This window comes from Miscanthus floridulus, chromosome 12, assembly GCF_019320115.1.
Source record: "Miscanthus floridulus cultivar M001 chromosome 12, ASM1932011v1, whole genome shotgun sequence".
Taxonomy (NCBI): domain Eukaryota; kingdom Viridiplantae; phylum Streptophyta; class Magnoliopsida; order Poales; family Poaceae; genus Miscanthus; species Miscanthus floridulus.
In genome coordinates, this window is record NC_089591.1 from 38,013,079 (window position 1) to 38,038,376 (window position 25,298).

A 25,298-nucleotide genomic window follows, 5' to 3' on the forward strand; every position below is an offset into this window, starting at 1 on the left:
TTAGGGTCATGCTACCGAACGTGTGGCGATCATCTGTGCGCTTGCTCTTGGGAAACTTCGAGAAGGGGCAGGTCACGGTGTCGGTCAAGGGCGTATCACGGGAGATCAAGGGCGTGGGGCATGGCCTGGGGTGGGCCCACGATGGCGTGGGCATCCGTGATGGGAAACGGAGCGAGCGACGAAAAGCAGTGGCTTCGACGGAAAAGAAGGAAACGCGGCAGGTGAAGGTAGAAGACGACACTACTAGGGTAGGAAATTAACGGAGAGGCGATGGAAGGGAAACGAAGACATGATCTTCTGGATTTCCCCGATGCTGGCAGGTGGGGCCGCCTTGGCGACGGTCGTACAGGAGCATGTAGCGGCGGTGGCTTCTTCGTGCGCGTGAAGGGAGCTAGTGGTAGTTCAAGCCGCATGTGCGGCGTGTGTGAGTGGGGGAGCGACCTCTGCTGTTGTCGGGCTATGGCCTAGATCGATGAGCGGGCTAGGCCAAAGGGAGGGCAAGGTCGGCTGGGCCATGAGGCCTGTGAAGAGTTGGGCTCGAGCCAGAGGCATAGCTGGACCAGAAAGGGCCTAAAAGGATCAAGATGTCCAAGAGGGGGGGTGAATTGGGCTAATTACAAATTTCTTTGCAAAAATCAAATCCTATGGTTAGCCCAATTAACCCCTTGTGCCTAGAAAGTGTTTATATTGATCTAACGCACAAAAGTTTAGCACCCTAAGTTCCAATCCTACTCTAGCATAGTAATTCTAGGAATGTAAATGACAAGTATTGAATTGCTCAAAGTAAATGCGTAAAGTAAAGAGAGGAGAAGGAACGCGGCGATGTTTTGCTGAGGTATCAGAGAGTCGCCACTTCCCACTAGTCCTTGTTGGAGCACCCGCGCAAGGGTGTAGCTCCCCCTTGATCTACACAAGGATCAAGTGCTCTCTACGAGTTGATTCTTTGACACTCTGTCGCGGTGAATCACCCACAACCGCTCACAACTTGAGTTGGGTCACCCACAAGCTCCGCCGGATGATCACCAAACTCCCAATCACCACCAAGTCGTCTAGGTGATGGCGATCACCAAGAGTAACAAGCACGAACTCTCACTTGACCACGACAAGTCTAATGAGAAGGGTGGATGCACACTTTGCTACTCTTGCTTCACTAATGAGGGCTCTCTTTGGGATTCTCAAATCTCAATCATCTCACTAGGACCTTGCTCTTCTTGGTACTCTCAAACATGTTTCTCAGCTGTTGGAATGAGCAAAAGTACCCCCACACACGAATGGAGGTGGTATTTATAACATGGGCTAAAAAACGAACCGTCATGTGCCTCTACGGGGTGACCGGACGCTCCGGTCATGTTGACCGGATGCGTCGGTCAGTTTACCCCGAACTCTAGTGTTTACAGTGTGATCGGACGCTGGCCAGCGTCCAGTCAGCACTAACTGGACATGTCTGGTCGAGATTTTCCCTCTCTAGAACCTTACTGGAGTTGACCGGACGCTGGCCCTTAGCATCCGGTCACTTCACCTCTCAGCATCCGGGCGCACCAGACAAAAACACCTCGGTCAAATGAACTGACTGGACCCTGAGCCAGCATTTGGTCAAACCAGAGCCAGCGTCCGGTCAGTATTTGACCCTCCATTCACTTCCAACTCTCGATCATATATGAATGAAGTTTGCTCCATTGGATCTAAGGACTATTTTGGAGCTCCCTAGCGCTAGTTTTAGCAAGTGTGCGCCACACCTAACCCACTAGACTTACCTAGGTCAAGCTACCCATCTGTATCCCCCTTAATAGTACGGCCAAAGGAAAAACAAAGTCATAAACTACTCTAAGTGTCACTCCAACTCTAATCGACACTTAGAACTAGTCCATCCTTAACCTTGTAGTCCATCCTTTGAAAACCGAAATGATTTCCATCGTAGGGGCATGACCATCATGATAGCCCAATCGATCTCCATTACTGTGACCTAACTTAATTGTCTCTGCAAAACATACGTTAGTCATAGTAATCATGTATTGTTATTTATCACCAAAACCCAACTAAGGGCCTAGATGCTTTCAATGTCCCGCTTTATGGTGATTGATGACAATACCACCTCGAGTATGTGAAAAAGATGAGGTTTTTAACATGCTTGGTTCATATAAGCTTTTGGCAATAAGAACAAAAGTGTTAGGCATGCTTATATGACCCAAGCCAACATGATGTACTCAAAAGATATGAAATAAGCATGAGTACAAGTAATAAAGCTCATTTGCATTGGAGTAAAATGTTGAAGCAAAGCAAATGAGCATAGCACAAGTGATATGATATATAAATAATTCAAAGTAGAGAGCACACATGTCGTATATCACGTTCACATAGATATCACTATCACATAGATATAGTTTAATGCATAGAAGTAAACACACGATGAATGCATAAAAGTGTATCACACATAAAACTCCAAATGTACTAGATGATAAGCTAAGTAAGCTAAGCTCCCCCTAAATAGTCGCTCCCCCTAAGACTATCATACTCGAACCCTCTCCCCCTTTGGCGTCAAACACCAAAACCTAAGGGTCGGTCGGCGGGGCTGCAGCGGATAAGCCGGGTGCTGAGGTACGAGGAGCAAGCTAAAACTAGGCGCCATCATCATCTGACCCTGAGCTCTAAGTAGTTTGACCCTATGTAGCTAGAAGCGATGCTAAAGTAGTCTAGGTCAGATCAGAAATAGGAGCTGTTGTAGGCTGTGCTGGTATGACTAAAGCAGCTGGCTCTGATGATGCCACTAACGAAGGGAGCGTCTCTACAGTCCCGGTAATAGGTGCAACTATAGAAGAACCTAGGACATGTAGATATGGAGGAGTAGGCTGCCCTGTCAACTCACTGAAGGATGCACCAAGGCTCCTGGACACTGTAGTCTCTGGCACTAGCAGCGAGGATGTCTCAGCCGGTGTGAAGCCCGTCTGAAGAGGTGTGAACTATAAGGCGATCACTGGCGAAGCGAAATACTAGGAAACCTACTCTGTAGGAGAAGCAAACTGTGCTGGTGGCTATCCCTGACTTTGAAGCCCACTAGGCTATAACACTGGAGTCATAGAAGTAGTGGCAGACTGACCAAGCTAGGGCGAAGGCTATGGCGGTGGAGCCCCAATAGCAGTCACAACATGCTGCATAAATCCAAGTAGCTGCTGCTGCATGAGGATCTGCTGCTGATGCATGGCCTACTGTTGCTACTATAGAGCCTGCGTCTACTGCTTAATAGCTAGCTGCTGCCGCTGAAACTCGTCCTGCCGAGTCTAGAACTGTGCAAAAGTGGCAGTGGTCTCCTAAGTTTGGCGTGCCTGATCCTGCCTCATCTGCTCAAGTATAGCAAGGAGAGCGGGGTTTGTCTACGGTGCAGGTGGAGCTGAACTGGAGCTGTCGGCCTCATGATCATGTCGATGTGCTGTCACTAAAGGACACGAGGTTTATACTGGTTTGGACTGAACGTCCCTATGTCCAGTCTACTGTTGCTCATGTTATTAGTACTAAAAATGGTTCGTAGCAGTGGGTACAAATGGTCGAGAGAGGGACGAGTCCCAAGTCTCTGATGGAATGATCAAAAAGGTCACCGAGAGCTTGGTCGCTACTCAGTCGTGTGTGAAGTATCATGTGTGTTGAACTTATCTGTCCAGAGTCTGTCCCTTTGGTGGGGGGCCCTACCCTCCCTTTTATAGACCAAGGGGGAGCAGGGGTTATAGATCAGAGAAAGAGGAAAATATCAAAGGTATTGAAGGTCCTTCGAGGGAGTTGGGTCTTCCTTTTTTCCTATGTCTGTCCTGCTTAACACGGCAGACCATGTCAGAGGTAGCATGTTTGTTGATCTTCATAGGCCATGCCCTGGCCTTTTTTAGCAAGTGGGTGCGTCCCTTCCTATGCTGGCGGACGGCGGATGGTGCGGCATGCCGGAGAGCTGAGCTGTGACCCCTCAGGGAGTAATAGGGGAAGTGACAATACGCCCATCACTATAGATGAGGTGATTTCTATCTTGGACTATAGTGGTTGTCATATGCCTATGTTAGTATCCGCGCCCAAGGACTGAAGGCGGTGCCCACTACACTGTGGGACAAAAGTCGGTGCCTACAACAGTATTTAGGCACTATTACGTTGGAAAGGGCTTAAAGCACCCGTCCCATCATAAATTGACGGTACCTTCCTACAGGCGTGCAGGGCATGGTCCTCGGTACTACGTTTGACTCGAATGTCCTGTCATACCCTGTGCTTATCATTATGAAAGAGCAGGGTGCGATCGTCGGGCGAGGCGGAGCCCGTCCTTGGATGTCGGGCGAGGCAGAGCCAACCCTCAGGGGTTAGGCGAGGCGGAGCTCGCCCTCGGGCGTCGGGTGAGGTAGAGCCAGCCCCTAGCCATCGGGCGAGGCAAAGGCCAGCCCTCAGGGGTTGGGCAAGGCAGAGCCCTCCCTCGGACGTCGAGCAAGGTGAAGCCAGCCCTTAGCCATCGGGCGAGGCGGAACCAATCTTCCGTTGCTCGGGCAAGAAGAGTAGCAGTGCTCTTGTCTGACTGGAAGCCTCAACGATTGGTATTAGGTCCCTGACAGTAATGTTTTTGCAAAAACTGAAAAATGTTACCTCCTATCGGGTTCGCTTCTGATTGATCGGTCTTCCGTAACACCTGACCCCGGCAACTACTAGGGGTCAGGTTTTACTCAGGGTCAGGGGCTGATAGGAGTACATATATTCAGAAACATTTTCCCATCCAACCCTTCCTTTTTATGACAAGACTTAGAAATAAGAGTTGCCAAAAACTAATGATGAGTAAAACTGGTTGGAATGCAAAAAGCCTACACCCTGACGGCTACGGCATCGCTTGCTCACTAGCGTGATCATTACTTAGTCGCTCGCAACTTAAGTTTCTAATGCCTTAACATAAAACAAGGGTTGGATCACAACAAACTTTATAGAGTACATATACTCAAGAACATTTTCCCATCTGACCCTTCCATTTTATGACAAGACCTAGAAATAAGAGTTGCCAAAAACTAACGATGAGTAAAACTGGTTGGAATGCAAAAAGACTACGCCCTGACGGCTATGGCATCGCTTGCTCACCAGCGTGATCATTACTTAGTCACTCGCAACTTAAGTTTCTAATGCCTTAACATAAAACACGGGTCGGATTGCAACAAACTTTATATATATATAGAAAGGCCAAACAACATTTCCGACCATAATAAAAGTCTTTACAAAAAGACTAACGCCGGACTCAGATATCTAACTAAACACCCTTGGGAAGGATTTATCCTCCGACCTTCTCCGCCAGGTCCTACGCTGAGGGAGCCACTTCCTTCTCAATTTCGTCCAGCTCGACGTTAGTGTAGCCAGGCGCGAAGCCCTCACTGATCACCGGTAGGTCGATGTTGATGTAGTGGGAGCGGGTGATGGCAAATGCACGATGGACACTAGTGTACAAGGCCTCCCTTACGAGTGCGCACGCCTGATCTGGGATCTGGGTAACCTGGACTGCGAGCGAGCTCGTCTCCACGGCCGAGGCAACCTCGAGGTCATTGAAGACCAACCCAATGGCAGCGCACAAGGTGTCATGGTTGTTGCTCTCTGACTGAAGTTGACCCTGCACCTCAGAGAGTTGCCTCTGTAGGACTGCCCAAGCCGAACATCAAAGAGTGTCAGGAAACCAACTGCAAACGTCAAGCAAAAAGGTAACCAGAGCCTCACCTTTCACTTGCTCCTTAAGGACCGTCTTCTCCCTCTAGAGCATGCCAACATCCCCGGCCAAGGTGGTGGCTAGGCCCTCGGCTTCTTCCTTCAACTTCTGCTCACTTTTGAGTATGCGCCGAGCATCGGCGCTCTCTTGATGGGCAAGGTCGAGTGCTGGGCGGAGTCATCTAAGCTCCACGACATCTTCCTCAGCCTTGGTGACCATAGCCTTGAGCTTGTCCTCGGCCTCATTGGCATGTTGATGGGCTTCCCATTCCTTGGTCTAGAGGCTCGCCACCTCCTCCTGTAGCCGTGGCACTTCGACAGCAAGCCCCCAGACCTCCCTCTCACCATGGAGGAATAGGGACTTCTCCCGACTATGCATCACAAGGGACTGTGGAAAAATTAGATTGGAATTATATAGATAGGTCTCGAAAGTAGAAAATGTGAAGACACGACAAACCTGGCCGCCCTGGGTGACGTCATCCTTCAACACCCCCAACGTGTCGGTCAGAGAGCGGACTGTGGACTCAAGTCCCAAGTGCAGGCTCATCTAGTCCTTCACCTCTGCCGGGTCATCGAGGGTGAACACCGAGTCGCTTGGGTCTAGCCGCCTAGCCCAATGGAGCTGGTCTCTTCCCCATGCGAGTGGATCATCGCCTCACCGAATAAGGGACTAGGATGGCCCAGCCCTAACCGATGGGTCGGACGTTGCAACCGTCGGTGTTGGCCCAACAGGAGCCGACGGTACCTCCTCCATCACCAATGCTCCCTTGGGAGCGGACCCTCTGATGGCAGAGGAGGTTGGCAGCTCAGGCCCTAAAGTTTGAGCCATCACCATGTTTGTAGGGGATGCCTCGGTCACGTCTCCTCTTGACTGCCCCACCTCGAGCACGTAGACCGGTGTGGGTGCCAATTCCACGAGCGCCTCCTTTGGCACAATCGGTGCCTCTGCCTCCCCCGCTTCCTTAGGCAGGGCCGTGTCCACCTCGATGCCATCATGGCGTGCCCCTAACACCACACCAGTCAGCTCCTAGGGGATTGGCTGATGCACCAGGATCTTCTGCGACACCAATGTCAGGAAGTTGCTAGGGCTAGTCCTGTGGAAAGCACCAACGTCACACGATGAAATCCGAGAATGCAACAAAAGGGCAAAGAAATCGTTAACTCTCCTCGACGCCATTATTCGAGAACATTTTGGGGGCTGGTCACTCGACTTCGACTCTGCCATGTTGGCAATTGGCTGCTTCGATCCCCCGGTGGGGTCGGTCGAAGCAGAGCAGACTTGCTCCTCCAACCTTGGGGATGCGTCCTCCCTTGCCGATCTTGGAGGCACATCCTCTTTGGTTTGCGTCAGGGCATGCTGTGAAATTGAGGTCAGGTTGGCCTGTCCCATGTTGGCCTACTCATCCTTGCGCGAAAGCATGCCCCATGGGATGTTGGGGTCGAACTCATCCTCCTCTTCCTCCTCCTCATCACCGTCGCTCTCCTCCAAGCCTTGCCAGCGCTTTCCATGTTGTAGCATCACTCGCTCCTTCTTCACCTTCTTCCACTCCTTTGCCTTTGTTGCCTCAGCCGCGGTGTGGTTCGCCGCCCTCCTAGCCACATCCTCTGGCAGTGGTGGGTCAGACTCATGGGCAAAAAGGCTGGGCTATAAATCTCGACGCTTAGAATCTGAGGATAGAGGAGGGCTTACTAGTTTGACAAAACCCACGTCCAGCCACATCACGGGATGCCTCGGGACTGGGTACACTGGGGCGAGATCCATTGATGGATCCGCCGAGCACTCCATCGCCTCCTTGATGCATTGTGCCATTTGGCCAACGCTGAGGGCCTCACCACCGACCATCACCGTCCCTTTAGGCATGGAATCCGGCGTCATCTTGTACATCAAAAGAGCGCACGCCATTAGTGGCGCCAGCCTCCTAATGTGGTATGCTCTGATGACACCGGTCCCACGAAGACCATGGCCCTTTAGAGTCATGATGGCTTTGAGAAGGTCGCCAAGCCTCTTTTGCTCCTTCGCGATGGGCCCGTACCTCCACACGTCTGACACCTCCTTGATCAGGCGGCCAGTGAAGATCGGCAGGGGGGCATCGTCATCATTCCTCAAGTAGAACCAGAGCTTATGCCACCCCTTGTTGGACTTTGACAATAGGATGGACATATACTTCGATGATAGGTTGCCTCAAAGACGGATGCTCGCATATCCCATCGGCACAGCCAAGTCTGGCTTCTTCCTCTCCTTTTGCAACTCGACAGCGAAGAAGTACTTCCACAGCTCAAAGTGGGGCTCGATCCCTAGATACCCCTCGCACAACTCAACGAAGGCTGAGATGTGCTGAATCCCATTAGTATTCAGATGTTGCAGCTCAATCCCATAGTAGTGCAATAGTTCTCAGAGGAATCGATGGGGAGGAGTCACAAACCCACAATCGTGGAAGGGGACGAATGAGACGACGTAGCCATCGGGCGGCGATGGCTCATCCTCGCCACCAGGTATGATCCACTCCATCATCGCAGTCCTTGCGTGGAGAAGGCCCTTCTTAACTAGACCCTCTATGCACGCGTGGAGAACATTGGAGCGAAGCCATGGCTCCATCAAGGAATAGGGATGGCGATGCAGAAGATCCAGCGGTGGCATAGGGCTGGAGAGTGAGAACTTCACCAGCGACAGTGTGGAAATAGGGGAACGAAGTTCGAAACTCAAGAGAGAAAGGTTGAAAGACTAGAGGGGCAAGGATGCGGTTGCGCATATGGAGTCTAGGGAGAAATGGCTCCGTTTATAAGGTAAGGGCGGAACGGGCGAGGGGCGAACCATCCGCCTAAACTAACGCGCCCCATGCCTTGCCAGATCTATTTCCTTGGGGGGTCGTGCCCTCATTGCTCCATGCTGCATTAGTCGCATCGCTACCTCGAGAGACGAGCGCATGCCTATCCAAATCTTTCCCGCGAAGGATCCATGGGCGACGGTTCAACTTCAAAGGCTACGGGCCACTGTAGGTAAGTGGGATACAAAGCTAAAAATGCTCCCATGCCCATTCACGCCTAGGAGTTTGAAGGTTGGCCCACTAGTGGGTTCACAGCCGCTCTAGGGCACCCTAGAGTGAGGGGAGGTTAAGGACGGGCCCGCTAGCGGTCAATACATGAGGCGCACAAAGCGCCATAGCTATCCTAGCCCTCGTTTTGAGTCTTGGATGATGCAAGGTCCATGGTTTTCCCCCGAAGAAAGGCATCGAGCCTTCAGATCGATCGAACAGATCCGAGAACTATATGGACTGGCCACCAAGAATCTGGAGTCAGCCACTAGCTGATCTTGAACTAGGCCCCCGTGAAGGGGATGCCGGGGCTCCACTCGAACAAGCCCATTAACAACTCACCGAGCATCGTGCTCTGTCCAGCGAGGAAAGCACGACATGGCTCAACCCCTCTGTTCTAGCGAATGGACGCATGAGGGATGATGATCACAAGATGAACCGACCCCCCGACCAGACCCTTGCTACGCACGGGGGCTCGGGGGCTCGGCATCGCAAAGAGACTGAACACGCTATCGCAGACAAATGACGAGTCACCTCCGGTTGCGGAAAACGTGGACGGACGTCGAAGTTCCAATAATGACCCGCCTCCACAGGACAACGGCCACAGGAGCAGCAAATCACAAAAAGCCTTTGTAGGAGTGTCTCACTCCTCCAAAGGCTCAGGGGCTACTGTTGGATATCTATACCTGGGTATCCGAGCCAAAGGATTAATGAGCATCACGCTGGCTCATCCAATGGTTAAGGACGCAACTGCAGCCTCGTCCAACCCCCAAGGGCCGGGCCACGCCTGGTCCGACTTTGAGGATGAGGTTTCTGCCTCGTCCGACCCTAAGGCATAGGCTCTGACTCTAAGGACAAGGTTTCTACCTCGTCTGGCCCTAAGGCGTGGGCACTGACTCATCCGGTCCCATAGGGAGGGCTCCGCCTTGTTCGACCCTTGAGGGTCGGACTCCATCTCGCCCGGCCCCTAGGGGTCGAATTTTCTATCGGACAAAAGCAGTGGCCCCAGGATGGGACCTGAACCGCTTCAACCACTATGGCATGGAGGCGCATGCCTGGGAGCACGTCTCGGGTACGTCCTGATGTGACTGGTGGTCGCATCAGGCCATGCTGGGAGACTCACGTCACCCACCGCATCAATAGGACAGCACTGTGCAGCCAACTCCCTGCCTGACCACCATCTAACGTCAGTCGATCGGTGTCAGTTGAATGGCACTGTACCGCCAGCCCCCCATATGGCCTCTGTCTAGGGACCCTTTGACCATTTCATCTGCTCAGATGCGATGGAAGACAAGAATGGCGCATGACGCCCGCACGTATGCCACAGTGGTCAACAGGACCCCCGTGCGACGCCGCTGCCACCATGATCTAGAGGGTCAGTGGGACCCACGTGAAGAGGAGGACGGCACACCCCCAGGAGCCTTATTTCTCTTTCTTTTTTCCCTCTTCCCTTCTCTCGGTCTCTGGTATCCTGTTCTCTCCCCTTGGTCTATAAAAGGGAAGGCAGGGCACCGTTCAGAAGGAGAGATGAATCAACCGATAGATCGAGCAGTAGAAGCATCGAGCAATCAAACCATAGAGACTTGGGAGCTCCTCCCTCTCTCGCCAGTTTGTAACCCCCTACTACAAACTCAGTGCTGGTAACACGAGCAGCCCAAAACTGGATGTAGGGACATTCGGCCCGAATCAGTATAATCCTTATGTCCTCTTAGCACACCATCCAGGTCAGACGCGCAATATACAAATTTACTAGTCCGCTGTTTGAAACACCGACAATTACAATGCACAAAAAAACTCCGATAACCATCTAATTTGTTGTAACAAATCTGTTTGTTTGAATTATATGCAAAAAAAAATGTGCACTCGTGCTGCTACTCCCATCCCGACGAGCATCCTTGAAGCTCATGTACTTGAGATGGGGAAACAAGCGTATGAGGTTTATTGAAAACCTCAGCAAGCAAACTACTTTAACCAAACTATTTAAATCACTGTTTGATTAAACATCAAATTTAAATGGCATAATAATAGATAAATCAACACAATAGATACTTCAATATAATAGATACAACATTTGCTCCAGAGAAATATACATATACTTCAAAATGCAATTGCAAATGATGCTATGCAAATGAGGATGATGCAATGCAATGCATGACTTCACTTCTACCGACATGTCCTAAGGAGAGGGAACGAGGGCTGCAACCACATTGCTTATCAACATGTGTTGCTGTACAGGTACATACTGCACCAATTCGTCTACGGTTTCTTCTATGCATATCAATAGAAAGAGTGTAAATGCAATGTTGCAATGAATGCACTTAATAAACTTCAGAATTCATAATTTAAAGATCAATACCACAAGATATAAAATAGCATATTTTAGAGTAAATAAATGCTTCAAAGTTTAGATTTATCTTGCTTGTGTGAGATACTGAAAATTGAATGGAGCAATTCAAACAACAAAGCTAAAGCATATGGACCACAGCGCCTAGTTTACTTGTCTTTACCGATGATCAAACAAAAGAGTTAGGCACTCTTCGAAAGCAAACCACCTGATAAAAAAATCCTCAGTATCAACATCATCACACCAACAAGTATAAACAACAACTAACGCACTAGAACACCCCAAACCCACCGTTCAAGCTTCTACCAGATGATAGAAAACTCTATTATCTACAACTTTGGTATAATAAGATTCGGCATAAGAGACGTCCAAAATAGCATAAACATCCTCTTGCCTTAACAGAATTTTCTGACAGTCAAAACAGGACAGCAATCTTAAAAAATTCATAACTGATTATATACTCATATGAAAGATGTGTTCTATAACATTATGGAAAGCTTAAGCAAAACGCTACAACTTTTGTTCAGATCAAAAGTTCAAATTCATCCATTAAGATGGCCGAAATCTGATTAGATCTTAAACTGTCCAAAAACTTGTCACTGAAAAACAGTCTACTTTAGCCGACCATATCTTCCAAAATACATAGGATATGAGGGTGATATTGGTGTCAAATTTAAGGTATTGAAGTCCACTACAACTTTGTCCACGGTGCCAAAAATTTATAAGGCCTCTAAGATATCCGAAAATAAATATTAATAGACACTACTCAGTCTGACGGGATTTCAGAACATGGACGAAATTAATTTCGGGGATTGCTCCAACTAAACCCCATCTAAACAAACGATTCAATTCATGAAACTTGATCAAAAGAGTTGGATCATAATTTGACGTCTCACCTAGGGAAACCACAGAAAGCACGTCGACGAAACGCCCAGCGTCTACTCCCTCCTCTTCTTCCAACCCTCCTCCAACGCAAGACGATTCTTGCCATTTCTATCCTCTCGCCGTCACAATCTACTCCAAACATATCAAATCCATCATGGACAGCGAGGGGAACGAGAGATTGATGAGAAAAGATTGAGAGAAGAGACGACGCCGAACCGGTTTTAGGGAAGAACGACACGATGAGCAGCGACGGCAGCAAACCCTAATCCATCCTTTCCCCTTCTCCCCTGTGCTCCTTTCTCCTTGGCATGGAAAAGAACGGTGGCTGTTGGGCTGGGCAGGCTCAACCAGAAAAGAAACATACGTAAGGCTGGACTGGGCCCCATTGCGGTACTGTGGCAGCATCCGTACTGTAGCTGATTCGGACTTTTCTTTCCTTCTTTTTCCCCAAGCTTACAACATATGTAACTTCGTGATCCAAACTTCGATTAATGCATATAAGTAGTCGAATGGAATGCTCTCCATGAGCTCTGCACAAATATGGTCTCCAATCATCCATCCAAGTAATAGATAAAAATTCAATTTTTGGCCTCTCTTTAAGTCAACCTTTTAAAAAAAATTAATCTATATTAGAACCCTTAATTATTCCTTATTTATTCCGGGGTATTACATTATCCCCTCCTTTAGGAATTCGTCCTCGAATTCATCCAAGCGCTACTACTAATGTAACAAGGACTGAACCATATGCAACCAAACTCGAAGAGCTTTGCAAACTTCTCGCACATATGATCCTCCATCTCTGATGTGGCTTCTCACTGTGCCAGATTTGTCCATAAGACCTTGATATATTCGATAGTATGGTTGTCCATCACATGCTCAAAGGACTACAACACTCACACTGGGCGATTTTCCATTGTCAAAGTCTTATTCTATGATCACTGGCTTAGCTTCCATTTGCTACTCTAGGTCTTTCAAATATTCTCAACATAGAAATATGAAACACTAGGTGCACTCCTGCCATAGACTTCAGCAACTGTAACCGATATACCAATGCGCCAACACGAGCAATAATCACATAAGGTCCACCGTACCTCAGGCTAAGCTTATCTCTAGTACCAAAATGAACAATGCCTTTCACCGGTGAAACCTTCAAAACATCTCATCTCCCACTTCAAACTCCAAATTCGTCCATCTAACACCTGCATAGATCTTTTGCCAACTCTGAGAAATCACCAAGTTTTGTCAGATTTCACGTACTTTATCATAAGTCCGCCATACCCAACTAGGACCAACTATGGAACGCTCACCAGCCACATCCTCACAGTGGAGAAATACAACTACGCCCATACAACGCTTTGTATGGAGCCATCCAAAACTAGCCTGATAACTATTGTTGTAAGCAACCACCAAAGCTAGGTGATCTTCCCAACTTCCCTTCCATGAAAGCACATAGGCACACAGCATATCCTCCAAGATCTGAATGGTACGCTCAGACTAACCATCTGTTTGAGGATGGAAAGCAGTACTCATATCAAGTTTCATGCCCAAAGCACTGTGTAGACTTCTCCAAAAATTAGACACAAAGATAGAGTCCCAATTTGAAACAATAGACTTGGGCACACCGTGCAACCTCACAATCTCCTTGACATATAATGGAACCAAATCTATAGCTGAATTAGTCGTCTTGATTAGAATGAAGTGAGCCACTTTGGTAAGCCTATCAATGACAGCCCAAATAGCACATTTGCCTTTGGGTGAGCAAGGCAATCCAACTACAAAGTCCATTGTAATATTCTTTGATTTCCACTCAGGGACCTCTAATGGCTTTAGCAACCTAGCTAGCTTCTGATGCTCAGCCTTCACCTTCTAACAAATAAGACACGAAGCCACATGCTTAGCAATATCAACTTTGACTCACTTCCACAAAACAACTCTATTTCAATTTGATACATCTTAGTCTCAATTAGATATACCTTGAATGGAGTAGCTATGAGCATCCCTTAAAATATCCATCTTCACCTCAGCTTTCTATGGCACACGAAGACAACCTCTAAAACAAATAGTGTCATTGAGCTCCATACTAAACTCACATGGTTTACCTACCTCAATGTGCTAGCTATTAGCTGGAGTAAGCGATCTTGCAATTGAGCCACTCTCACCTTCTCCCACAAAGATGACTGAATCAATAATTGGGCCTCCTCATGTGCAACACCAGCATAGCAAAGAAAAATATCCATGCGGTCCAAGTCACCAATCAATGTCATGTGTGCTTTAGGAACACCCGTCCTAGTAAGAGTAGGAATGAAAACGGGATGGATATTTCCCGATATCCTTCCGTATCGAAAGGTCAAAACCCTATATGTATCGTTCGTATCTGAATTTGAACATTTAGTATCCGATCGTATCAGAAGCTAAATACTCATTAGATTTCTGATACATATATGAGGTAGATACTAGTATCCAAATTATCCATATTTGGTTCTAAGATCAGAGAGAAAATATGGGATAGAATATAAGATATGGGACATAACACATGATCACTAGTATCTATCTAAGTCCGATCCAATTTCATCCATAAATAAGAGCATCTTCAACAACATTTGCCTTTCTAGGATGATACTAAATAGTCAAATCATAATCCTTAATGAACTCTAGCCACCTCCTCTATCTCAAGTTTAGCTCTTTCTAAGTAAATATATACTTCACATGACTCACTATAAAGATAATACCTCCAAATCTTCAATGTGAATACCACTAGTGCTACCTCAAGAACATGTGTAAGATAATTCGCCTCATGCCTCCTCAACTCTCCAGAAGCATAAGCGATCACCCTACCTTCTTGCATGCACGACCTAGACCAAAACGCCAGGCAACTGTATATACTATACATAATGCTTGCTACCATAAGGAAAACAAGAATAGGAGCATTCACCAACTTATCCTTCAGAGTTCGAAAGCTTTCCTCACACACAGTGGCCTGATTTTTTGGGCCAGGCTGGTTCAATAAGCACGGTGCCTCCACCAGGTCGGGCCAGCCTGAGGCCCGCATCTTCGTGAGTGAGTACTGCCATCGCGTTAGAAAGAAGGGAGGGAGGATCTAAGGTGCGGAGCAGTGCTGCCATCGCGTCGCAAGGGAGGGAGGAGTCAAGGCGTGGGGGAGCACCACCGCCGCATAGTCAGGAGTGGGAGGGACCTACCGAGGCCTCGATGCCTCATTGTCATGGCGAAGCGCTGCCGCTTCCATGCGCCACCACCCGCGTGAAGGAGCGCCGATGTTTCCATGCACCTCTGCCCGTGCGAAGGAGCACCGCCGCCATCCATGGGGTAGGGAGCATGAAGAAGGGAGCAAGGAGCAGAGCCGTGGAGTGCTCGGCCTCGGTGGAGTAGAGGTGGGGCAGAGGGAGGACATGCGGAGGTGGGTGTCGCCATCGTGCGGTGTCATGCGGTGGTCTGAGTGCGGCGTGGGGTGGGGAATCAAGTTAGGGTTAGGAACATTAGATAAGAAGGGAGCGAGCCACAGTGGGCTATTAGTAGGCTGCCAAGCTGCGGTAGTCACCGGGCCAACATTAGGCCTACCTTGCGACTTTGGGCCATGCTGTGCCGCCCATTGTGCCCAAGCAGCAGCCTAGGCATGGCCCTGTACATCAGGCTAGGCCGGCCTGGGCCTACTGGTCACCGGGTCATGTCGTGCTCATGTGAAAGCCCTACTTTAGTTTTGGATAATTGATGAAACCTATTGGATTAATCGTTGATCTAAGTGTGTAGATTAGATAGGATGGTCCAAGGACAAGTGTTGGAGCAAGATAAAGTCCATGGTGATGATGGTGAACATGTGATGATGATCAAGCTCTAAAAAAGGAAAACAAGAAAGAGAAAAACAAATTGGGCTCAAGACAAAGGTATATTTGATAGGGCCATTTTGGTTTGCCACTCAAGACACCAAGTGGGTGTGAGTGGATTTAGGATAGATAGTCGTACTATTAAGTAGGGGTGATCTCATGGTAAATACGGTTATCTAAGTGCCACTAGGTGAATCAACACCATGCATTTGCATTAGGACGTAGTGAGTGCTAACATTCCTTGGAAAACAAGTTTGTGAAATGCTAACTCACATGCACAAGTGATGAAACTTGGTGGAGTTAACACATTTGCACAAGGGATGAAATTAGAGATGGAGAAGGGGCCACAGTGGTGATCGGACTCTGTGATCAGACTCGTCGGGAGAGTCCGATCAGTGACTCAGGGCATGGGCTGTGTGGCTAGGGTGATCGGACACTGGCCCTCGGGTGCGACCGAACGTGACTGTGCCATTGTTCACCGCCTAGCACGCGCGACACAGAAGCGATCGAACGCGGCTGTGGCGACCAGACACCAGGGCTAGGCGAGTCCAGTCGAGATTTGGGTGCTCTGTTTGGAGGAAATAATTCCTCGGATGCTGAGCAAGTCCGGTCGGTGCGACCGGACGCGTCCAGTCAGCTCTAAGCATCTCTAGAACCTCTCTGTTATGTGACCAGATGCTGGGCAAGTGGGTCTGGTCATTGGACCATCGGGTCCGGTCAGTGCTGACTGAACGCGTGCGAGCAGACCGTTGGGCACCAACGGTAACTTTCAAATGGACTGGACATGTGGCACAACCGGACTCATATGACTGGACATGTCCGGTGCAATATTAAGGTGCGTCCAGTCAGTGCGCACAGAAGGGATTTTGAGCCAAACGGCTATGTGGCTTGTTGGGGCTCTATAAATAGTTGTTGGCTAGCTTCTAGCTCACTGTCTTGGATATTTTGATCATTGATACATCCTTGTGGGCTAAGCCAAAGCCCTCCTACTCATCTCTCTTGATTGTTTACATCTTTTGTGAGATTGTGAGTGATTCTAGTGCATTTGCCTAGTGTTTGAGCATCTAGTGGCACTAGTGATTGTTTGCTGCGGGATTGCTTGTTACTCTTGGCGTTCGCCGACGCCTAGATGGCTTGGAGCAGCGGAGGAGTATTGGCAAGAGTTGATGATTGTTCTTGGCCACCTCCCGATGGATTATGAGGGGTTCTTGTGCCTTCTCCGTGGGAGATCACGAAAGACAACTCTAGTGGATTGCGCGTAGCTTGTAGATCCTCATCTTGTGTTGGTTGTGCGACACCTGGTTACGGGTTAGGCGTGTGAAGCCTTTAAGTGTGTGAACCTCCAAGCCGGTGAATCGCTACAACGGAGACTAGCTTGACGACAAGCAAGTAAACCTTGGAAGAAAAATCATCGTGTCATATTTATCTTCCTTGGTATTCTTTGGTATTCATTAATTTATCACTTGCCATGACTGTATATCTCCTCTACCACTCTCTTGCATTATATTTTATATTTATTTTGTGTAAAACTTATGGTAGCTTAGCTAGTTGAGTAGCCTAGTTTAATTAGTAGTAATTATTTTCTAGCTAGCTCAACTAGTGTAGAGTAGCGACATAGCCATTGAGTGCTTAGTGAACATAATTGACTAGAATTATTGATAGGTGGCTTGCCTTTTTGAGTAGAGCTAGAGCAAAACGTATTTCGCCTGGGATGTTTGGATTCAGGGACTAAAGTTTAGTCCGTGTCGAACGTTCGGATGCTAACTAGGGGAACTAAACATAAGTTAATTATAAAACTAATTGCAAAGGAGAAGACTAATTAGCAAAATGAATCTATTAAACCTAATTAATTCATTATTAGCAAATGTTTACTTAGCATCATATTGTCAAATCATGTACTAATTAGACTTAATAGATTTGTCTCATAAATTAGCCTTAATCTATATAATTAATTTTGTAATTAGCGGATGTTTAATACTTCTAATTGGTATTTAAAGATTCGATGTGATAGGGCTAAACTTTTACCTAAAGGAAACAAATATTCCTCTTGCTCTAGTGATTTTATAGAATTTTTTTTAGACTATTCACCTCCTCTAACTATTTAGGATCTTTCGTCGTGCCAGGCAAAAAAAAAAAAAAAAAACGGGCTTTATGCCGTGTTGTCGGGCATGGGGTGCATCGACATCTATAGGCTTGAGTGGAAAAAACCCGCCGAACGGTCTGCGACGACCGTGCGCTACGAGAATCGCGGAAAATGAACTGCTCGCTCGGGAATCGCGAATGCAGCGTCCGAGCCACGGTCGCTCATCGCGGTCACAGAACGGTGAGTCACGGAACCAAACAGGCCAAAAATCCCTTTACGGCTTATGGGACATGCATGATCCATGACATCTTAAATTATTTGTTTAGTCTTATTTATTATTACTACGGTCATGCTCGTGCATTACAATTGAAAAAAAAAACATATCATGAACTCGGAAGATACTCATCTTGATCTGTGTCCAGTGCCCGTTTGATGACTCGAATCTTAGGAATTGTAAGTTGCAGAACAAGAATGCATAGTGCACATGATTTTTTTTCAAGTAATTGCTCACGAAGATGTGATGTACAATAACATCAACAACTACAACACTAAAAGTTTATTTGCATGGATATGTCATTACAGTATGCCTAGAAGGCTAGAATAGATTTCATCTTCAAGAAGAGAATGCACATATCGTTCTTCTTGTACTTAATATTATATATAGTCACCTGAATATTCCGTTTACGATAGGAGGTACTACATATGGAAATAGATATTTCAAAACTATGTACATAGTCCAAAGAACTTGATAAATAAATCGAGCATGTGCAATTTTGTACTCGCACCTACCAAACGCTTCGACCAACGAATTGTGTTCTGGGCGTTGGTCACCGCCTACCACTCACAGTGATACTGATTAGTAGGTCACCATTCTGATTCTTGGTAACAAAGGAGGGCGTTGTACTCGCACCTTCTACATTTTCAGTCACTGGTGGTGTCTACATAAGCAAATTCATCCATCACTTTCTTACTACCACCTTCATAACCATCTACTATTTAAACATGCACTGAAACTGCAACAATGTTAAGACATGACATTAGATTGATACAGCAATTGAACTGAACCAATTTCATGATTCAGGCATGACATCTATTACAAATGGATACAACAACCAATTTACAAATAACAGAATATGGCAAATTTCAGAGTGGATAGAAGAATATGACAACACACCTCCAGATCCTAATTATCTGAGAAGACAAGCTACTGCTCCAAACCTGGAGAGGAGAGATCGTAAAAGCAGAGAACAAATCATCACACTGAATTAACCCAAACATCACACGCAATGCCATAAGTTGGCCTTAACCAAGGGGCACGAGCTGTGCTCCCAAGATTTTGAAGAGGCATATGACCAGCTTATAAATGGAACCAACAAAACTGTATAGGCACTAACAAGATCTATGCAAATGCTTCAACTATGCAATACTGCATGATGTGTATTGTAAATGGGAAATTGAATTTTAATGTTCTCATCACGGTGTTGGCAAATGTAGAAAAATAACCAGTCCATTTCTGAGGCGATTTCCACGATATGTCACACAAGTCCATCCTAAAAAAAATCAACACTCATGAACATTGCTGAACTTGCCAACCCTTTTTAGAAATCCGCAAGATTGTACAAGTTGAGTTTAAAAAAAAAACTAATATCAAGACAGAATAAACTACATGAACATCCAAGGCATGGAGATAATGTTCACAGGGTTCAAAAATTCTGCGAAATTTCATGAATTTCGGTGGTGGCCGAAAGAAAAATCTAAAATTTTGCAATACACTAATACATGTGCTATATAACTCTAGACTCATATTTTTTATTGTTTATATTGCATATTCGTCTATTCAATGGATGCAAAGTCATAAAACATGTGCTATATAGCTCTAGACTCATATTTTTTATTGGTTATATTGCATATTCGTCTATTCGATATATGTGTAGTCATAAAACATACTAATAACTCTAGACTTATATTTTTTATTGTTTAGAAAAAAAAAAGCATACTTCATTTGCTAGTCTCTAAAAAAAATTCGACGAAATTTCAGTCGAATTTCATGAAATTCAGAAATTTCGGTGGTGGCTGAAATTTTTGCAATGCCGAAATTAAAAACGGTAACTACCGAAATATTGACGAGAATGAAGGCCTCATCAACCTTGGAGTGTCATACAGGAGACGACCACTACAGTATCCTCAGCGCTCTTGCTGACCTTGGTGGCGACATGCTAAGATGAAGCGTGTGCTAGGACAAAGGCGAGGACGAACCCTTCCGACATCAGAGTTCAAGCTCTGTCAATCTGTAACCAAACCTACTCTTATTAAACGATCAATAATTTCGATACCAAGCATAATCATGTAGCGGTAAGTCAAAAAAATGTAAAAAGTCCATATACCTTTGCTTGTTTATCTTCCTTCAGTTCTTGATCTTATTGTGAGACTTCGACAGCTTCTTATTTGTAATATAAAGCATAGCACCAGCTGAGTGAATTGGTGACTTAGTTTTGAATTACAATATTAGCTGTAAGAACCAACAAGAGTGCTATCCAAAGCATGACACCAAAGACCATCAATTTGAAGACAATGAAAAGATCTCAAGACACTGAAGACTATTCAAAACATGAACTCCTCGACGAGCCCTGAGCCACTAGCAGTGTACAGTACAAGCTCTGCATAATGGCCCTGTTCGCTTCACTGAAAAGTCATGGCTGAAAGTACTGTTCGCTGACTTATTACAAAAGAAAAACACTACTCCTTCAATAAAACAGTATAACTCATAAGACAAGCGAACAAGGCCAATACCCTGTAACAAAAACAGGAGCTAGGAGCCTAGGACCAGGTATGAAGTGTGGTACCAAAACATGGTACCTCTAGGCTTCGTTTGGATAGGGCGGGATCGGCGTGGATTGGGGGCCAAACCCCGCCATCGGTGGATATCCACGCTGGGCTGGCAACCCACGCGAGTGCAAAATTCGCATTTGAGAAGAGCGTGGGCGGGAGCGAATCCAACTCAATCCCCCTCAAACCGCGTGGGTCTCGTGCATCTCCACTCGTGGCCGGGAACGAGTCACGCTCGCGACTCGCGAGCTCCCGTCGCTCCGGTCCCGGAAAAAGGCGATGCCGACGCCAACGCTCCGCTCCCGCTCCCGCTCGGCAAGCGAGATCAGCGGCGGCGAGTGGATCAGGTGCGCCTCCGCCAGCTCACATCCCCCGTCTCCTCCTTCCAATCGCTTCCCATTTCCCTTTTCCTCATCTCCTTTCTTGCTAGGGTTGGAGCCAGATCGAGACGGTGGCAACTGCTCCTGCTCCGGCCTAGAGTAAGAGAAGACGGCGGCTCCTCCAGGTGTTCTTACCTGATTCCCACGATCCGTGCCCACTCGTGTCACATCTTGTCCTTTCCATTAACCTGCTCGATTTGTTATGGTTCTTACATTTGCAATAACTCTATTCAATTTTGGATGTTTGTGCTAGCTCGATTCAGTTTTGTTCATGTCGAACATTGTCACATAGAAAGCTTCAAAAGGAATGTGAATTTTGTCACATAGAATGCTTCATCAAAAAGAAAAAGAGAATGTCGGACTTGTTTCAGAAGTCTGTCTTTGTCTTTTGACATAATAAATAATCAATAATTTATTGTTCAACCACACTTGAAACCTGAGCACCTTTTTACTGAATTCGTATGTTTACTGTTCAACTGTTAAATGCTCCCAGATACATGGATTAGTATTGGATTTAATTTTTTTCTTTACTTTAGTCTTTAATTTATCTTTCGATATGTTTTCAATATGTAATGAGTATATAAAACAAAGCTAAGTTCAGAGCTTGTACTTGTATGATCTTTTTTTGTGAAGCTGCTCAGTGCTGGAAACAAGCACTTACATTTAGTTTTCTAAACACAGCCAAATTTCCTCTATGGTAACTTCACATTATGTGAAATTAATAAACACTGAAAACACTGCTAGGCTTCTTTGCTGGTGACAGCTTTGCTGCATCTGCGGAGAGCGCCGTCCACTCCAACTTGAAGTTGAAGGTTGCTAGGGTTCAAGCTAGCTCATACAGCAGCTGTCAAACACTTTTTCCAAACTCAGTTGAACCGCCACTGCACAGCCTTCTTCATTAGGTATGCAAGACTTACTGAATCTGCTCTCCAATGTTATATTCTGATAAATTATCTCTTATTTTTGTTGCTGATGCTTTATTATGAATAGAGTTCGTAATGGTACTTCTAACACTGCAATACTAATTCTGAACTTGTGAACACCTGCTCAATTTTCCAATGTCCAGAGATGGATTTTCTAACATTTTTTTACATTTTGAGTTTACGTTGGTCGTCAAGCCCTGCTCGTGACAAGTGCTATCCTTTGGAAAATACTCATCTCCATGCATAGTTGAAGTCAGTGAATCTACTCTCTGATGTTATATTTCATTGGTGTTACCTTGTCTGTCGATTTGGAAAGAAAAAAGAAGTTAAAGCTGCACAAGCACTGCAGGTCTAGTTTTGCATACTCCGTCACGTCGATCAATCAAATCGTTGGGCTTTCTTAGTTGACCATAGATATACCTAATCCAATCAACTGCTTGAAACCTAAATTTATACCATTTTCTAGCCATGGATATTCATCTCCATGCCATAAATAGATAATATTGTCTGTCGGTGAGCTCAAATGCTTCACATCCTAAACTTAACCCGCACTAACAGGTGAAAGATAGAGATTGATGTGTACCGATAAGTAATTGTTACATCGGATTGAGTGTTACAAATGAGTCAGTGGGCTCTAAAATCAATCGAATAGCTACTCTAAAAGTTTACACCAAGATGCTTTATTCTGACATGTGCTAGCTCCAACATGGAGATATATACGACAGATGATGCACTTACGATGATGTCCGATTTTTACTTGTTGCAGGTGCAGTGCACCACAGTATTGTTCTTCTAACGATGTGCTTTCTGTCCCAGTTTGCTGGTGAGATTGGTCTGCAATGTACCATAAATTGTTTTGCTTAATCTTATCTGATAAACCATGTGTGGCTTTCCTTGTGTCATGTGGCTCTTTACTTGATCAGTTCAGCACATATTACAAGTGTGTGCTTGTAAGTGTTGACATGTGAATTGTGCATGATATGAACTTTGAGTTGTCATTCCTGGTAATTCTATTGTTGGTCAGATGTGTTCTGTATGCCCTCTTTTTGTTTCTTTTGTTGCTCCTGCATTTGACTAGAAACCAATGTCTTGACAGTTGCTCTTGCATGCAACAGCTAAAAGTTCTATTTGAAAAGCGGTGAGTTAGTTCTGCAAGACTGCACATTATCATGCCCAGGAGAGAGCAGAGCTGCAGATTTGGTTCAGAAATGTGATGTTGAATTCCTATTGTTCACGGTCAAATCAAGAGAGAAAGCAGAGCTGCAGATTTGTTTATTTTTAATTCGTCTTGGCTTCCTATTGTTCACGGTCAAACCAAGATTGAACCCGTCAGACCAATCCACAGCAAACCCTCCCGTACTTCCAAATGATTAAATTAGCAAAGGGGATGCAAACACCAGCATGGGATGGGGATTGGGTGGCCCCCTTGGGTGGTGATCCACGGTTGCCAAATGAGCCCCTAAGTGGACTGTAAAAATAATCAAATTAAATTAATCCCAGGATCACTATTTTCTTAAATAAAAATATGATTGAATGAAGCACACATATTCTTCTTATAACCTCACCTCAAAATAGTAATTGATTGACTCGCAGGGATCCTGGGTTGTTTCAAGGCCACCACAGATAGCCATTTGTTTGTGTAACTGAAGAGATTGTGCCAAACCGGCAGGCTGGCCATTGTATTGTAGACTGAATACAGCTGCACAGCCTTCTTGCACCAGCATTCAGTTTTGGGGTGTGGATACGAACAAAGGGTCTGTTCGGCTGGCGGGATGCTGATTTGTTGTGAGATAAAAACACTGTTATTTCGCTGAAACGGTACGGCTGATAAGTTCAAACGAATAGGCCAAAGTCCTTTGACAACAAATATTCTCTGAATTTCTGCACAGTATCCAGCAAATTATAAGATAAAAGTCATTTACAAACAAGCAGTACAAAGGACATTACATGGTTTCCAAATAAATACAGTATGTGATAAAAATCCAATTCTTGGGCATAGGAGACATGAATGACAACGACATCGATGCATGGTCTTACAAACAGCAAATAATTAAAGTTGCTTTATTCAAATGGGCAATCAAAAGAATTGCATGCCACTACTAATAAAGTATGGATTCTGAGCTGCAAGTATATATGATGGTTCAGCTATCAGCAAACTCACTTTTACAGCTAATATGTAGCAAAGGTACAAAGTACTGACGAAGTAGAAGTAATACCGTCAATCAGTATTCACTCACGCTTTTGACTTGATGACACTGGATGCGGAATATGGCTTGGTTCGTGGAGATTCGCAAGTCAATTGTTCTGTGGTTCAAGCGTGTGTCCAGGCCAACATGAATGTGCTTCTTTTCATAATCTCCAAGATCTGCCTCGCAACGTCTGGGCGAACATGTCAAATAAATGGAAATCTGGTAAAACTGAGGGATGACAGGGGGATGTACCTGGTTTGGGGATTCCTGATTCAACTTTGGTCAGGACAACAGCGGCGCCCAGGAACTACATCGCCGCAGAGAGAGCCTAGCTGTGCGTACCGGCGATCACAAGGTATTAGGGGTATTATGCTTGAAAATGAATGAAGAGAGCATCGAGATAGTATTAGTTGTATGCACTAAATTTATCCATTAAGCTCTAATATGTTATTATGTCTCTTATTAAGATTGAAACTTGTCTAGGAGCATAGGGTTGATGCACTAGTAGTAGTAAAAGATAATGATTAATATCTACTTGAACATCAACGTGTCCCCTTTGTTTTTTTTTCAAAAGACATCAACATATCCTAGTGTATCTGGTAGGATTAAAAAGAGATTTCTTTCAATTGGAGTGGGCTCTTTCAGTACAAGGCTGAGGCACGAGGGTTTGTCTATCTAGTGAGGAGATTTGGTTTGAAGCCCTCAGAGGCTGCGGAACGATTTCCGAAGTAGTGGGCCTCTACAGACCACATGGAGTGTGATTGGATTGGAACATCCTCTTCTCATAATACAAAACAGTTTGGGTGCATATGTAGCTATACCCGGTTGTCTTAATTGGTTAGTTTTAGGTATTTACAGGAACGAGGGAGCAAATTTAAACTGAGCAGTTATACAATTATACCGTTCTACAAAATCTGGAAAGAGAATAAGAGATGTTTCACGTATTCACGTTGAAAACCAGCAAACAGTGACATTTAAAATCATGTATGTAAAAGAAAAGGCAAGAAAACGAGGGGTGACTAGTGGGACAAGTCCCTGAGAAGGACCAAAGTGTCTTTTACAGGTGTCCTTTTCCCGTATGTAGATTTCACAACCCATTC

At 45.8% G+C, this 25,298-nt stretch overlaps 1 long non-coding RNA gene across 2 annotated transcripts; it reads left to right on the forward strand.

Moving 5' to 3' along the window:
* Positions 1 to 20,884: 20,884 nt before the first annotated feature.
* Positions 20,885 to 23,380, forward strand: LOC136497822 (uncharacterized). 2 transcript variants are annotated; one of them, XR_010769447.1, is made up of 5 exons: positions 20,885 to 21,053; positions 21,137 to 21,211; positions 21,831 to 21,988; positions 22,776 to 22,832; positions 23,125 to 23,380. It is a non-coding gene; the product is annotated as an uncharacterized lncRNA (long non-coding RNA). The 2 variants fall into 2 exon arrangements; XR_010769446.1 differs by lacking the exon at positions 23,125 to 23,380 and having other exon boundaries at positions 20,889 to 21,053; positions 22,776 to 23,052.
* Positions 23,381 to 25,298: the final 1,918 nt, after the last annotated feature.